Here is a 13,012-nt window from a genome sequence, read left to right as displayed (position 1 = left end):
CCGTTTTTTTTCTCCTCTGGTCCTTTTCATTTAAGAAAGCACTGCTATTTCTTCTCTCATAATCAAGTGTGTTTTCCCTTTGTAGCATTTTCTAAAGCTTTTTCCTAAGGCCTTTCCCATTCATCTGTTTCTTCTTGATTGTTGCCTGGTTTTTAAATTGTGAGAACACTCATGAAAGTGAGATATGGAATAAGAACCAGGTACTTACTAGGGTCCATGAAGGTACAGAGCTCTACTCAAAGCTTGTTCATTTATTTTTAGTCTTACCATTCTGTTCTACATTAGACATGTCCCTTGCCTTTTGTCTTCTTGGGCTACTCATGTCATATCATCTTGAACTTTGGATCTTCTTTATATCCTTTTAGTACAATTTGATTACAACTTAAGGAAAAAATTAATTGTGATTGATGATGCAACTAAATAAGCATTCTAATGACCCAAATCAATGCTTGAATCTGCACAGCAAAAATTGTCCTCACAGTTGTTGTTACTTCTAGATACACCGCTACCAGTGCTATTTTTTCCCAGCATGCTGGCTAGGTGCCTACAAAGGACTACAAATGAGGTAGGCTTATAGCCTACTCTGGAAGTCTAATTTAGCTATAGCTAATTAGACTAATTTAGCTATTACCGAAGTATAACCTGAAACAAGAAAACCAGCGTGTCATTTCTAAGATTGACTTTTGTGCAGCAGTATTGTTACTCTTAGTTGAGTAGTATTTATTTGTCTTATGTATTGTAAAATTAATGTATTTATTTCTGCTTTTGAGCTTAGGAATAACACTCCAGCATTTTACTCTGATATGGAGGTATAATTTATTTATTTAATTCATTGAGTTGAGACTGCATGGTCTTCCGTTAACATGCAGGTTGCTGACATGTTTTTAGGTCGTCATATTGCTTTTGAAAGTTTGTGTATAAGTTTTCCCTCAGCCATTTCTCTTTGGTTAGCCACTTAAGCCAGTTGATTTAAACTGAAGTTTTTATTTGACACTTTGAGTAATCATCCAGATCTGTTGGAAATAGCACAACTCATGTTTAAATATTTATAGGAAAACATTAATTTGTACTCTCTGGTTCTTAAAGAAAGAGATGCAAAAAAGAATTCTTGATTCTAAATAAATAATTCCAGCTTTTACTTACATATTCATAATTGTTAATGAACAGTCTGGCATTGCTATGATGCTGAATGACATTAGAGTCAAAATTCTGCTCTTTTCTACCTGCACTATATGTTACACGCACTTGTTTCCTGTTGAATACTGCCAGAAATGTCCATGGAAGTTTTGTAAGGAATAAAATCATAATCCATTCTAAATATATTTGGAAAGCAATATATTTGAACAAATCACATATTGAAGATAGTAATATACTGAAAAAGGTACTTAACAATTTGATTAAATCTGTATAGTTGAACTAGCAATATGGCTTGTTCTTATCCTTAATGAGAAACTAAGTGCTGACACAGTTTAATCAATTGAAACAGTCAGAATTAACTCACAGATACCAGGGTAAAAATGAGGCCAAAATAAGGAATGTGGCACTTTACATATTCTCTTATCATACCTTCATGCAGAGCGATTTTTAAAATGAGCTAAAAAGGGCCAATCTGAATATCCTGTTTAGTTTTCTGAGCTTCCTCAGCATGGTCATACCACTCCTCTTACTGAAGAGACAAGGAAGAAATATGTACAGCAAAAAATATGGAAAAAGCAAAAAGTGTAGTCTGCCAAGTGAGTACACAGCATTTTGTGTTTATGCATCTGAGCTGTTTTCTGTTCAATGCAAATTTGAGCATGTAATATGATTTAGATATGTCCAGAAGCCCTATCCATGGTCAGAGTAGGGCATCTATGATCTATGCGAACAGGTGGTCTCAAGATAACCTTGGAGTATACCTCAGAGGGAAATATCATCTGTGAGTCTGCAAAAAAAATGAATAAAAATGATATAATTTAAGTGCTTATTAAATCAACTTGCATGGATGGGGAATTTAAGCTCCTGAAAGGGGTAGATAGTGTCCCTTTAAGTGATTTTTTTTGTTAAGATTGCCATTTTGCTGTTAAACAACAGTATTCATCTGTGAATTTCATGCACCATCTGTGACATCCAATTGGAAAAAAAAACAGTTTGGCAGCTTTTAATTGCTCATCTAAAGCTTTGAAGTACCTCAGTTATTAAAATCTATTATAGTAACACATGACTTTAGTATGCAGCTCATCTGCCACTCACTGGGGCAATATTTTGGGCAGTTTTCATCTGAAAATGAATTCTTCTTGTCCTATTTACAATTAATTTCCTCAGAGGAATCAGAAACATCTCACATTTAATATGAAAATCTTTCTTTTCTCCTAGTAAGACTTGCCTTAAAAGCAGGTAATAGTTCTACACTTTTTTGGTTTTTTTTTTCCTTTTTTTTTTTTCTGTGAGGGACTTGAGTCAATAATCAAGAATGCTGCAACTGTAACACCAACATGGTCATCCTGAAATGTCAAGAAAAGTTGATTGATTGAGTTGCTAGGGCAAGTGAGGTTTCACATAAGTTAAGGAGAGCAGATCAAAACTTTTTTTCCTCCAGCAAGTCTGGTGAAACAACAGGACTGAATAAAGAATGAGTTTTATGGAGTTTTAATTTAACATTGAATGGAAGAAGATAAATACCTTTCATACCAGGAATACTGGATGAACTTTGACTTCCCCTACAATTATTTAATCTCATCTCTAGTTTTATTCTGGTGTCCAGTGAGTCATACTATTTTTGCTTATTACACTAAATAAATAAAGTCTTAAAAGTCCTTAATTAGGAATCACTTCTCCATTAAGAAGTTCATTTGCTACATTTACTTAAGACAACATACTTCAGGGGAGTAACTGGTAGATGGTTTTCAGGGTAGTAGTGATGGTTTGAATGTTTGATTTTTCTTTGTTTGCAATGGAAAAAACTGTGAGACATGTTGGAGAAGGTAACTTGGAAAAAGCACTCTGTAAGTGTCAAATGTGGACACTTTTATTGGTATGCTAGGCACCTATGCAAAACTCACAGAAAGACAGAACTTATATCTCTAATAGTATGCATACACTATTTCTTTGGAGTATGTGGTTTATAGAGGAGTTAAAACATTCTTTAAAATGACATGATAAAAATGCCTCTCAGTCTAAAAAAAAAAAAAAGAAAAGAAAAAAGAAGTGTTATTTAAGGATGACAGCAAGTCTAAATTGTGAAAAGCTCCCCGGAAAGTGTGAGAAACATGATCACAAACATCTATAGAGGGGAACAAGTGCAAATTTTCATACCGTACCTTGAAACATCTGTGTTACTGATACTACATTTCTACTTGTAAGAAACACAAGAGGGAGTTGGATGACAGGCAGATGATGAGTGTGCATGCATGGGGGGCCATCTTTCACAGAATGACAGCTGAGACAGCAGGAAGCTGCCTAGAGCCAGTGAACCCTTTGATGGAGAAGTGGTACCTCTTGCCCAGGGCTCCAAGTAGCTTTAAAGGTAAGCTCCGGACTCTGAAAGGTTTCCTGTGAAAGACAAGTGCTTTAAAGATTTGAATCTCTGGAGAAAGCTAAGGAGGAGGCTCTGAAACACCTTACTGGACAACTGGAAAAGGAAAATACATCTGAGGAAGGTTTAATGTTTTCATATTACTGTCTGAATTTTGGGCCCTGGATTCAAAACGAATATTCATATGAGATTTTGGCTCCATGGATGATATGGACTGTTCTCTGGTAGCTATAGGTTTCTTCCACCCCTTTTTACTGTTGGCTGCTGAGCACCAGTTAAGTGGTATGCTGTCAGGATTGCTTTTGAACTCCAAAGATTTCACAGGGACTTTCCAGACCTGTGCTTTCTCTCTCAAGAAGGGAACGTATAGTTCCATATAAGAAATAAGCTTTTTAAAAGCTTGTATTGACAAGAATTAAATGGAAGAGAGACAGATAAAATGGTTTCCTCTGCAGTGATACAGATAGATACAAAATTAGTTTGCCCATCAACAGCAGAATTGCAAAAATGTTACTGAACAGCAAACAGGCAGCAGCACTGTGAGAACTGAGGTCTGTGACGTGGGAAACCTTGTACCAAGCAGCCCTGTGCTTCTCTTGGCTTTCTCATTTCCTGAAACACACACAGCGTGTATATTCCTTAAAAGTGAGCCCTTAAATCTAGCACATATACTATTTTCACAGAGTTGTGCTTTTCTTTAAACTACCAAGATCATTGGGGATATAAAAGGTCTACTTTAGCCTTGAAGCTGCCCTGCTTTTTGCTGTATGAGTATATTTATAGATATATAATTCATACCTCTGGGGTTGATCTCCAGTAAGAGTTCTCTGCCACTGGAAAACACAGTGTGTTAAAAATTTAATAGAAGCCTTATAAACTGTAAGGATGTTGTGGGTGAATCATGAACGCAGAGGGCACTAAAAAAAGGGAAAAATAAAAACTGAAAAACTGTAGCAGCTGCCAGCTTTCATCTTCACAGCCACAACTACTTAACTGGAGTCTCAGGAAGCAAACTGATAAGAGTATAATGGGTGTACAGAGATGAAATCTGAGTGGTGTTGATAGGGGACACACTCTTAACGTCTCTCTCTTTTCCAGCTGTATTTCAAGAGCTTTTAAATTACATCCAAATTCTGCAGCCAAAATTTGTCATTTGTATTTTATTCTTATGTTGTTCCTCTGAAATTTGACTCTGTTTTTAGCATGAAATACTTGCCATAGAAAATAATTTCTTACCTTTTCCTCCTCTGAATCAAAGCAATATCAGTGACAATAATTTCTTATTAAATTACTGAGTTCATAAAGTTCAATCTAATGGTGTTTTACTTAATTCTCCTTTGAGCCCTCTGAGAATGAGAAGGGGAAAATATTCACAGAATCAGCGATGCTAACACAAACCCTAGTAGATGAACTTTCTTAATATTATTTTCTACCCTTTGCAGTCTGATTGAAGTGGAATTGACAGTCAGCAGTAGAGAGAAAAATATCTTTCCCACCATGGAATACTGCAACATTTCATCTCAAATATTTTCTTTTCTTTCTGGAGAATATGGTGTGCTCAGAGTGATTAAAGCTGTACTTCTTGTAGTGGAGTTGATCATTTTTGCAGGCAGGATTTCAGAGCAAAAGTATTTTGGTGCCAGACACTGAGTTGCTTTGAACCAACTGGAACGTGCCCTTATCCATATCCCATTATTAGTTTGAACTCTCTTGATTAATTGGTGACAGTTTCCTACTCAGTTAAATAATTTTTTCTGTTTTCAACATCAGTTGTTTAAGGGACTTGCAAGTTGAACCTAAAATACCTTCTAAGTACTTAGCACAGCTAATGCTTAAAACATGCATGCTTATAAAAGAATACAGCCTTTTCTTACTTTTACCAAAAGCTCATTTTTGTTTAAAGAAATCAACCCAAGCTTCTTCTGAAATTTTCAGGACATGGTTTTCAGTGGGAAGTATCTGCCAAAACATAGTTTTTTCTGGAATATACTAGCAAGCCTATTACTAGTCATAACATGATGAGTGTGTTTACCTGGAAAGAGTACACTTGAGAGTATCGATTAGATTGGACATTAGGCAGATAATCAGCAATCAAGAAAATTAATAGAAATAAATCACTTTCATTAGAATAGAGTAGGAATGATGAAGAACTGCAATAAGAAGACCTTGAGAGCTACTGAAATTCTCAAGAAGTCTCATCGGTTTTCCTTTGAAAGGAAAACTACAGCATTGGGCTACATTCAAATTAAGTAGCTTGAAAGAAAGTAGCTTTACTGGTGGTTCATTTTGGGAAGGGGAAATGGGAAAAAAAGCCTAGAGAGAGAGACTGATAAAGAACAGGAGCAAACTGCCACAGGTTCCTTTACCCCCTCCTATGCAGAATGCAATCCGGTAATCGACAATACACAAAGAGCGCATAACATAAAGGCAAATACAAATTGATTCAAAAATAAATAAGTGAATTTATATACTTTTCCCAAAAGAAAATCATGTACTAGAAAAGAAAAATGCCACAGCAACAAGATCAGAGAAAGGAAAAACATAAGTCAATCACTTTATCAGCAAAAAAAAGTTAAAATCTAAATGAACTGAAAAAAAAACTGAAGAAAATAAAAAAATACCTTTTTAAAAAATTAATCAAAAATACATAAAAATACTTAGAAAGCATACCACATTGATTTCATAACAGTCAACTTACATCAACAAATTGCCCGCATGTTTTTTGGCATGAAAGGAAAAATTTACAAAAGAAAGTTGTGTAAGAATGCTCTTGGACAAGTAGCATTGCCACATTCTTGTAACTTGCTTTTTTTCGTTGTTGTTTCTTAAAAACTTTTTTTAGCAAAATGTTTATTATTTCTTTTTTAATATAATTGTTTTACAACAAAGGGCGATACAGGGAGGCAACAACACATACATCCACACCACATAACATGAAAAGAAAAAAATCTTGCACCTTAACAAATTCAAACTTTTTTTTCTGCTGTTTTTGGTTGTAATTTTTTTTATCTTATGTAAAGTTGTTAGCATATTACAGTTGAAAAATCCTGTACATTTTATAGATTTTACTTCTGCTTGTTTGCATATCTATATATATAATGGTTTTGAAAAGCAATGTTTGTTGCTTTTTTTGCCTTTTTGTTCAATTTGATATATATTTTTTTAAACATTTTCTTTTTTTCTATAATTTTTGTGTGTGTGTGTTTTAAGGAATGGATGACTGCACATAAAATTTTAACAATGCTAAAGAAAGGGGTGGTGGAGGGGAATTATGGGAAGAAAAAATGCTAGGGTGGGTGGAGTGGGATTGTAAAAATCTATGAGTGTACTACACAGGAGATGAAGATGATGGGAGTGAATGTGTAAGTCAGTTGCCATGTCCATGTAAGGGCGGTACGGAGTGATCTAGCAGCATTAGAGCTTCTGGCTGTAAGGAAGGGATGGGCAATATACAAAAACAAATGAGCATATTCATGCCCATCAACAAAAAGAAAGAACAGAACTCTAACATTGACAATCTCACAAACCCTAAGCTGCAACTTCTTCAACATGCAAGTTACAAAAAATTAATAATTATAGTATTAATATTTACATTTTCATTAAATGTTCTCAAATTATAAAAGCAGTTTAAACTTTTCCCTACTAAAAATAGCAGTAAAAGTACATAAACTAATAATAATAATAATAATAATAATAATAATAATAATAATAACCAGAGAATAAAACAAAAAAACAAGGAAACAAGTATTATGCATTGGAATTGGAACAACTTCATCTGTAGCTACCCACAGCTTCCTTCTTTTAAGAATCACATCTCTGAAGTCCATCATATTGATATCAGTACTCTCAGTAATTTGAGACAATCATTTCTCAAGCGCATCAAGTCACGGTTTCAAATGTAATGACTGTGTTGGCACACCCCCTTCCCCACTCTCACTTTAGATAGCTTTTGCATTCAGATTCTCTGGAGAATCTCAAAAATACAGCTGTGGGATTCTGACAGTGAAGTAGTTCCTTATTTAAAGAGGGAATTAGAGGGAAAAATTGCAGAAAACAATTCATAACTCTTTTGTTTTTGTTTTTCATTATTAGATTAGAACAAACCAAATCTAAGATAGAAATTCAACCATTGAAAAGAAATACATCAAAATATAACTATGTAGAGATATACTAAAAAAAAAAGCAAAAATGAAAAAGCACTTCTGTTCCCAGTAAGAAGGGAGATAAGAACGATTGTGGGGGTTTAAAATTTTATTTTTAAAGAAAAAAGTATTCCACACACTTTCAAAGATGAATGAACCAGATGCACACATTGAAAAGGAACAGACAAAGCAGTCTAGGGGCACTTTCATCATTTGGATATTTATTTTTCCTTAAGAATTTGATTCCTTGCCCTTCCCTCCCTCTCTCATTTAAATTTGTTTCCAATTGTTGGCCAAAACCCCACCACCCTCCAGTGTTGCTTTTTTTTTTAATACATCTTTTATTTTTCATCACTTTTTAAAAAAATAAACATGGAGAGGAAAGAAAAAAAAAAAAAGGACGTGCAGTCTGGATGTACGTCATAAATAGACATAGAAAAAGATAGAAGAAATTGGCTGAGATCGACAAATGGGTTATAAAATAGCTTAATTTTACTGTAGGATGTTAATAATAATGCATGCTTAAAGTAAGTTGCATTTAGGGAAAGTAGAAAAACAGAACAGCAAGCAAGGAGTGGGGTGGGTGAAGGAGAGAGGCTGGCGGGCGGGGGGGATCATTCCATGCCTCTCCAGAGAGGGCAAAGCACATTCCAGCGGGTTCTCTGCATTTCTGGGAGAGGTCAGAAGGGGAAAAGGGTGAGGAGAGGTTTTAAGCTATACTGGGACATACTTCTCAACCTATGAGCTTGTATTTGGATAAAATGCATATAACACATAAGAACTCCAGATTCCCAGTCTTATTTTGGACCGTGTATTCCCAAAATGAGTGGTTATTTTTTCTCTTAGATGGGGCTTATTCTTCTAAATGCTAATCAACTTGAGTAAGGGGAAAAGAATTAATTCTTATATATATACACTCTACAGTGTTGAAAAAGGGATTGCTGTATTGAATATTTGTTCATGGAGGCGAGCAGTTATTCAGACATGCTGCCCGTGGCTACCGCTGGGAGCCCACTGCTGCTAATAAGATATCAGAATCTAGGTCAACTGAGCCACTTACTGAGGTAATTATCAGTTTGGTGTGAACTCTCTGAAGGAACAAATTTGTTGGTGTAAGTGACAACTCAAAATTGCAAACAATACAGTTAGTAGTATTTGGTACTAAGCCCATATGATTTTGGGCAGACAAACCTTCCAAAATTACCATTAAGACTGAGTGACCAGTTGCTCCCATGATACAAAAGGATTTACAGTTTGAGAAGTTATTGCTACCCACTCCTACCTGACTCTAACTTGAACTCAATGTCCTAGATGTGTCCTCAGGTTCCTTTCAGTTCCCCTGTACAATGTCCATATTTTCTTTGTGTGAAAATCATAATATTGACAGCAGAATCCTTCTTTTTAGAAACTCATGTCCCAGGAAAACAGTCTGTTTTTCTTGATGTTTTAGGAAAAGCCAAACATTTGGACCCTGTTCTCGCTGAATCTTTCCAGGAAATGGGAAAAATGAGCTGAAAGCTATGTATGTACTCTAGGGTTCCACCAGGAGTGCCAATGCGATCACTCCATTATCAATCTTAAAGGCCATGCTACCACCAGTCAGTGGAAGTGGGTGGCTATTTTGAGCTTGAAATATCTGGAAAGAATGGGACTGTCTACCTTGTAAATATGGTTAGTGGTACTTTTCTATAAACATAGTAGTAGCAAACAGGTAGGATGTTTTGGTTCCTATTAACTTGAGGGGCTACAGTACCTCTGAAGCAGATGAGAGATGAGTATTAATTCTGAGGGAAATCAAATAAGTATAAATAATACAAAAATTAAATAGCCCAGTAACTGAAAAGTGTCCAGTTCTGAGAGGTATTGTATGAGAAGACACTTAATTCCTACTTCAGAAGTGCTGAGGTTGTGCTGAATGCCAGCACAGCTGGAATGTACTATGCCTGTGCTGGAAGACTGGCACTGGAACTATCTACTACATCCTCTAGTAAGCATGTTAAGAAGGGAAGGAGTTCAACCAAAGAAGAAAAAACCTGGTCAGGGTAGTCTCAGGGACAGAACATGCAGGTTATAGGAAGCAGAACATTGGACTACATAGGATAGTTTTGGGGATTCATTTGTGCATCACAAAAGACTGGCTATGTAGACCAACGTGGGGATTTTTATTTGGTCAGATTTCAAAGTTAGTGTCCCTGGACACCACTTCCTACCAGGATTCCCAGCCTCTGGTTTAATTGTACTGAGGGAGTTTCACAAAGAGGCATTTAAGCTTTGAATTTTAATCAGTATTTGTCATGACTTGCAGCTGGATTTTCAGAACAGTGAAATATATCCCTTCAGCGTATTAGAATGGAGTCCCTTCTCTTTGATGCAAAACAGACATGCGGTATGGTTGCCAACTGTGCAGACTATGTCAGGCCACTTAAATAAATACCTTTGCCCTATCTGATGATAAATGCCTAACTCACTGCATGAGGGACTGAAAAAGTCTTCTACTGCCTAAAAGATCAAAAGAAGTAAAGAAAGAACCACAACAGGAGCCAGAGACACTTAAAGAGATGACAAGATTTTGAAAAGGAAATCTTTGTGTTTGTTAGACTCAAAAGAGGATTTGAACAATGTTAAACAATTTTTTCCCACTTGGTCAGTACATAGATGCTTGAACAGAAACGGTGTTTTGGAAAATGTGGGTCCAGCATTTACTGCTCAACATAGAAGAAAACTTCTCAAGTCCTTTCAAAACTCTAGCTCTTAATAGTCAAAAGTAGATGTTCTAGTTTGAAAACTGAGTGCCAAATGTTCCCACATGAAGCCACACAGACAGTATTATATTATTTAACATCTAGCAAATTTTTCCTCGGAAAACAAAGGTTAAAAAGTATTACCAGTGCAGCCTTTTTGTATTTTCAGACCTTCTAGAGTTACAGACCTCTTATAAGGATTGGGCCAAGGGAGCAGAATTTTTCAAACGAAAAATCCCACATTCAAAAAAAGGAGGCATTTTTGCAACAAGTCTCTCGTTCAGCAGATTTAATAACACAATTGTGTTTACTCACATTTTGTTCTCATGCTGCATTTTCAAAAGCTGCTGGTGAAGGTAATGAATATTACCCTGTGTGTTACACAGCAAGACTATAGATGGTAAATTTGGATCTAGGGCTGCATTACTGTCTCTGGGTTCAGGCTAACCTCTGAGATTGCCACTCTAGTCCTCAGACTCCATCCAACTGATGGTACATCCCTTACCTAACACAGTGAACTCCATATTATCTGAGTTCTGTGCACTGCAACACAACTCTATCAATATATCTTGTTATTAACAAGCACCAGTAGCAGATGCTTCTTCTTACCTAGTTGTCCAGCAACACTGTCAATGCCCAGGATTCTCTACTGGCCTATGCGCACAGAATAATATAATAAAAAATCCCTCCTTATTTGAGATATTTTTCTTTCTGTATTTTTATAAGCAAAGATTGCAAAACTAGGATGAGGAACATGCATTTCACCACAGTATAACCAGGTCTTCCAAACTGCTGTTACCTTTGTGAGTTTGCTTTCTGTATCAGGCAGCACCCTCTTGGGGTCATTCAGCTCCGTATGCTTGGGCGAGGATACTAATGACATACTTCTAAGTAGCTGATACTACAAAAATATCACTGAAAAGAAACAAATAGAGGATTTTCTCTGAACTGTAAAGTGTTCATTTTTCTGTAAAAAGTTTACCTACAAAATAGCAAAAAGGGCACTGTTAGCTATGCATCTGCTTTTAACTTCAGGATGTGTTGGCAGCATTTTCTCCTCTGGCTAGAATATAGAATAAATATATGATAAATAGATAAAAGGAAAAAAAGCCCTGCAAAAATCTGCAGTTCAGGCATATGTCTGTACACCAAGAAGAATCTTCCCAACTTTCAATTATTTTTCCATAAAAGAAATACATACACAAACACAGACTGAGACTGGTTAAGAACAAGCTATGGCTATTTAAAAAATTAGTCAATTTGTTGTATCATTTCCCTTTTACCAGGCGTTTGTACTAGCAAAAACCTCCCTCAGTCTAAGCCTATGGGCACAAATGAAGCTACAGAAATAAGAAAGGAAATGTATGTTAAGAAAAAGCCTAAATAGGCACCACTGACAAAGCACCACACACCATCCTGTTTGGTTTTGTGTGTAAGAATTAATTAATGGGGCTTCTTTTATAGCACTGAGGAGCTAGAAATCTATCAAATACGAGAACACAGGTATCAGAAGCTAAGGAAATCAGAGGGCTAAACTGCCACAGCTCTTTGAGGCAAAGAATTTTTCAGGTGTCTATTGTAAGCTTATTATCTTTTCACATTCTGATCTAAAGAATATTTTGATGCTTCCAGAGCTAAGCAGCTCATCCAATATCACTGAATGCATTCTTTCTGTGCAACTCTACTTGACCTTCTCCGCTCCTTCTCCTTTGCTCCTACACCTTCTCCACTCAGAAGGATACTATGTGTTTTTTGCAAAGACTGAAGATGGACATTTGTAATCAGCCCAGCTACACTTTTTTATGTAAAGCTAAACTTATTTAGTTCTGAAAGTTAGTCTCGAGGGAAGAGGTCTTTCTAAATCGTGAGGGATTTAGAAACAGCCACGAACCAGATTCTTATACTAATTCAGTAGCAGAACTCGGTCCAATAATCTGAGTGAGAGCAGGAATAGTTCACTGTCTACTGTTTAAATCCATGTATTAAATGTTTCCTGCATATTTATGGCATCATAAAATGACCATATACTTTTGCTTACCTACAGACAGAGAGCAGCACAGGAATCTCAGTGTCTCCTCCCTTCTTCAGTGTACACAACTACAAAGCATCAGCTAAAAATGCATGTCACTGGTTTGCCAGAATGCCAGTTAATATCGCATGACCACCAAATTCTTTCCTTATAGTTATAGCCCAAGAAATCTTAAACTGTCCTACAATTTAATACTTTCTTTTGGAACATATCCAGGAAACAAATCAAGGCAACTCTCAAGTATGATGCCTAAGGGATTGCTGGGCATATTTGTATAAGAAATTTATGTCTTAGAAAACTAACAGAAGATATGGATATATTTAAGAACTTCGGAAGTACTTAGACTTGGGACTGATCTGAAAGCCCAAATCCTTAAAGAGACCTGAAATGTATGTCTGTGTATGTGGGGTTATGTCATACTGAAATATTTGATGCAAAGAGTACATACTTAGCTAGAACAAAAATATTTTCTTATGTGCAGCTAATTTGTAGCCATATTAAGACCTAGATACTTCATGAATGCTGTTTTGTAGCTAATTTTACTGTTGACTCTACATTATCCTCTGTGGCTGTTGTATACACAAGT

General features: G+C 36.0%; 1 protein-coding gene across 3 annotated transcripts in view; it reads right to left on the bottom strand.

The window, feature by feature from the left end:
• The window catches only part of NRXN3 (neurexin 3), a 1,003,017-nt gene that overhangs the window by 15,262 nt on the left and 974,743 nt on the right, over positions 1–13,012 (bottom strand). The window lies entirely within an intron of this gene.

Source organism: Numida meleagris, chromosome 6, assembly GCF_002078875.1.
Source record: "Numida meleagris isolate 19003 breed g44 Domestic line chromosome 6, NumMel1.0, whole genome shotgun sequence".
Taxonomy (NCBI): domain Eukaryota; kingdom Metazoa; phylum Chordata; class Aves; order Galliformes; family Numididae; genus Numida; species Numida meleagris.
This window is presented reverse-complemented; position numbering and strand designations above follow the sequence as displayed.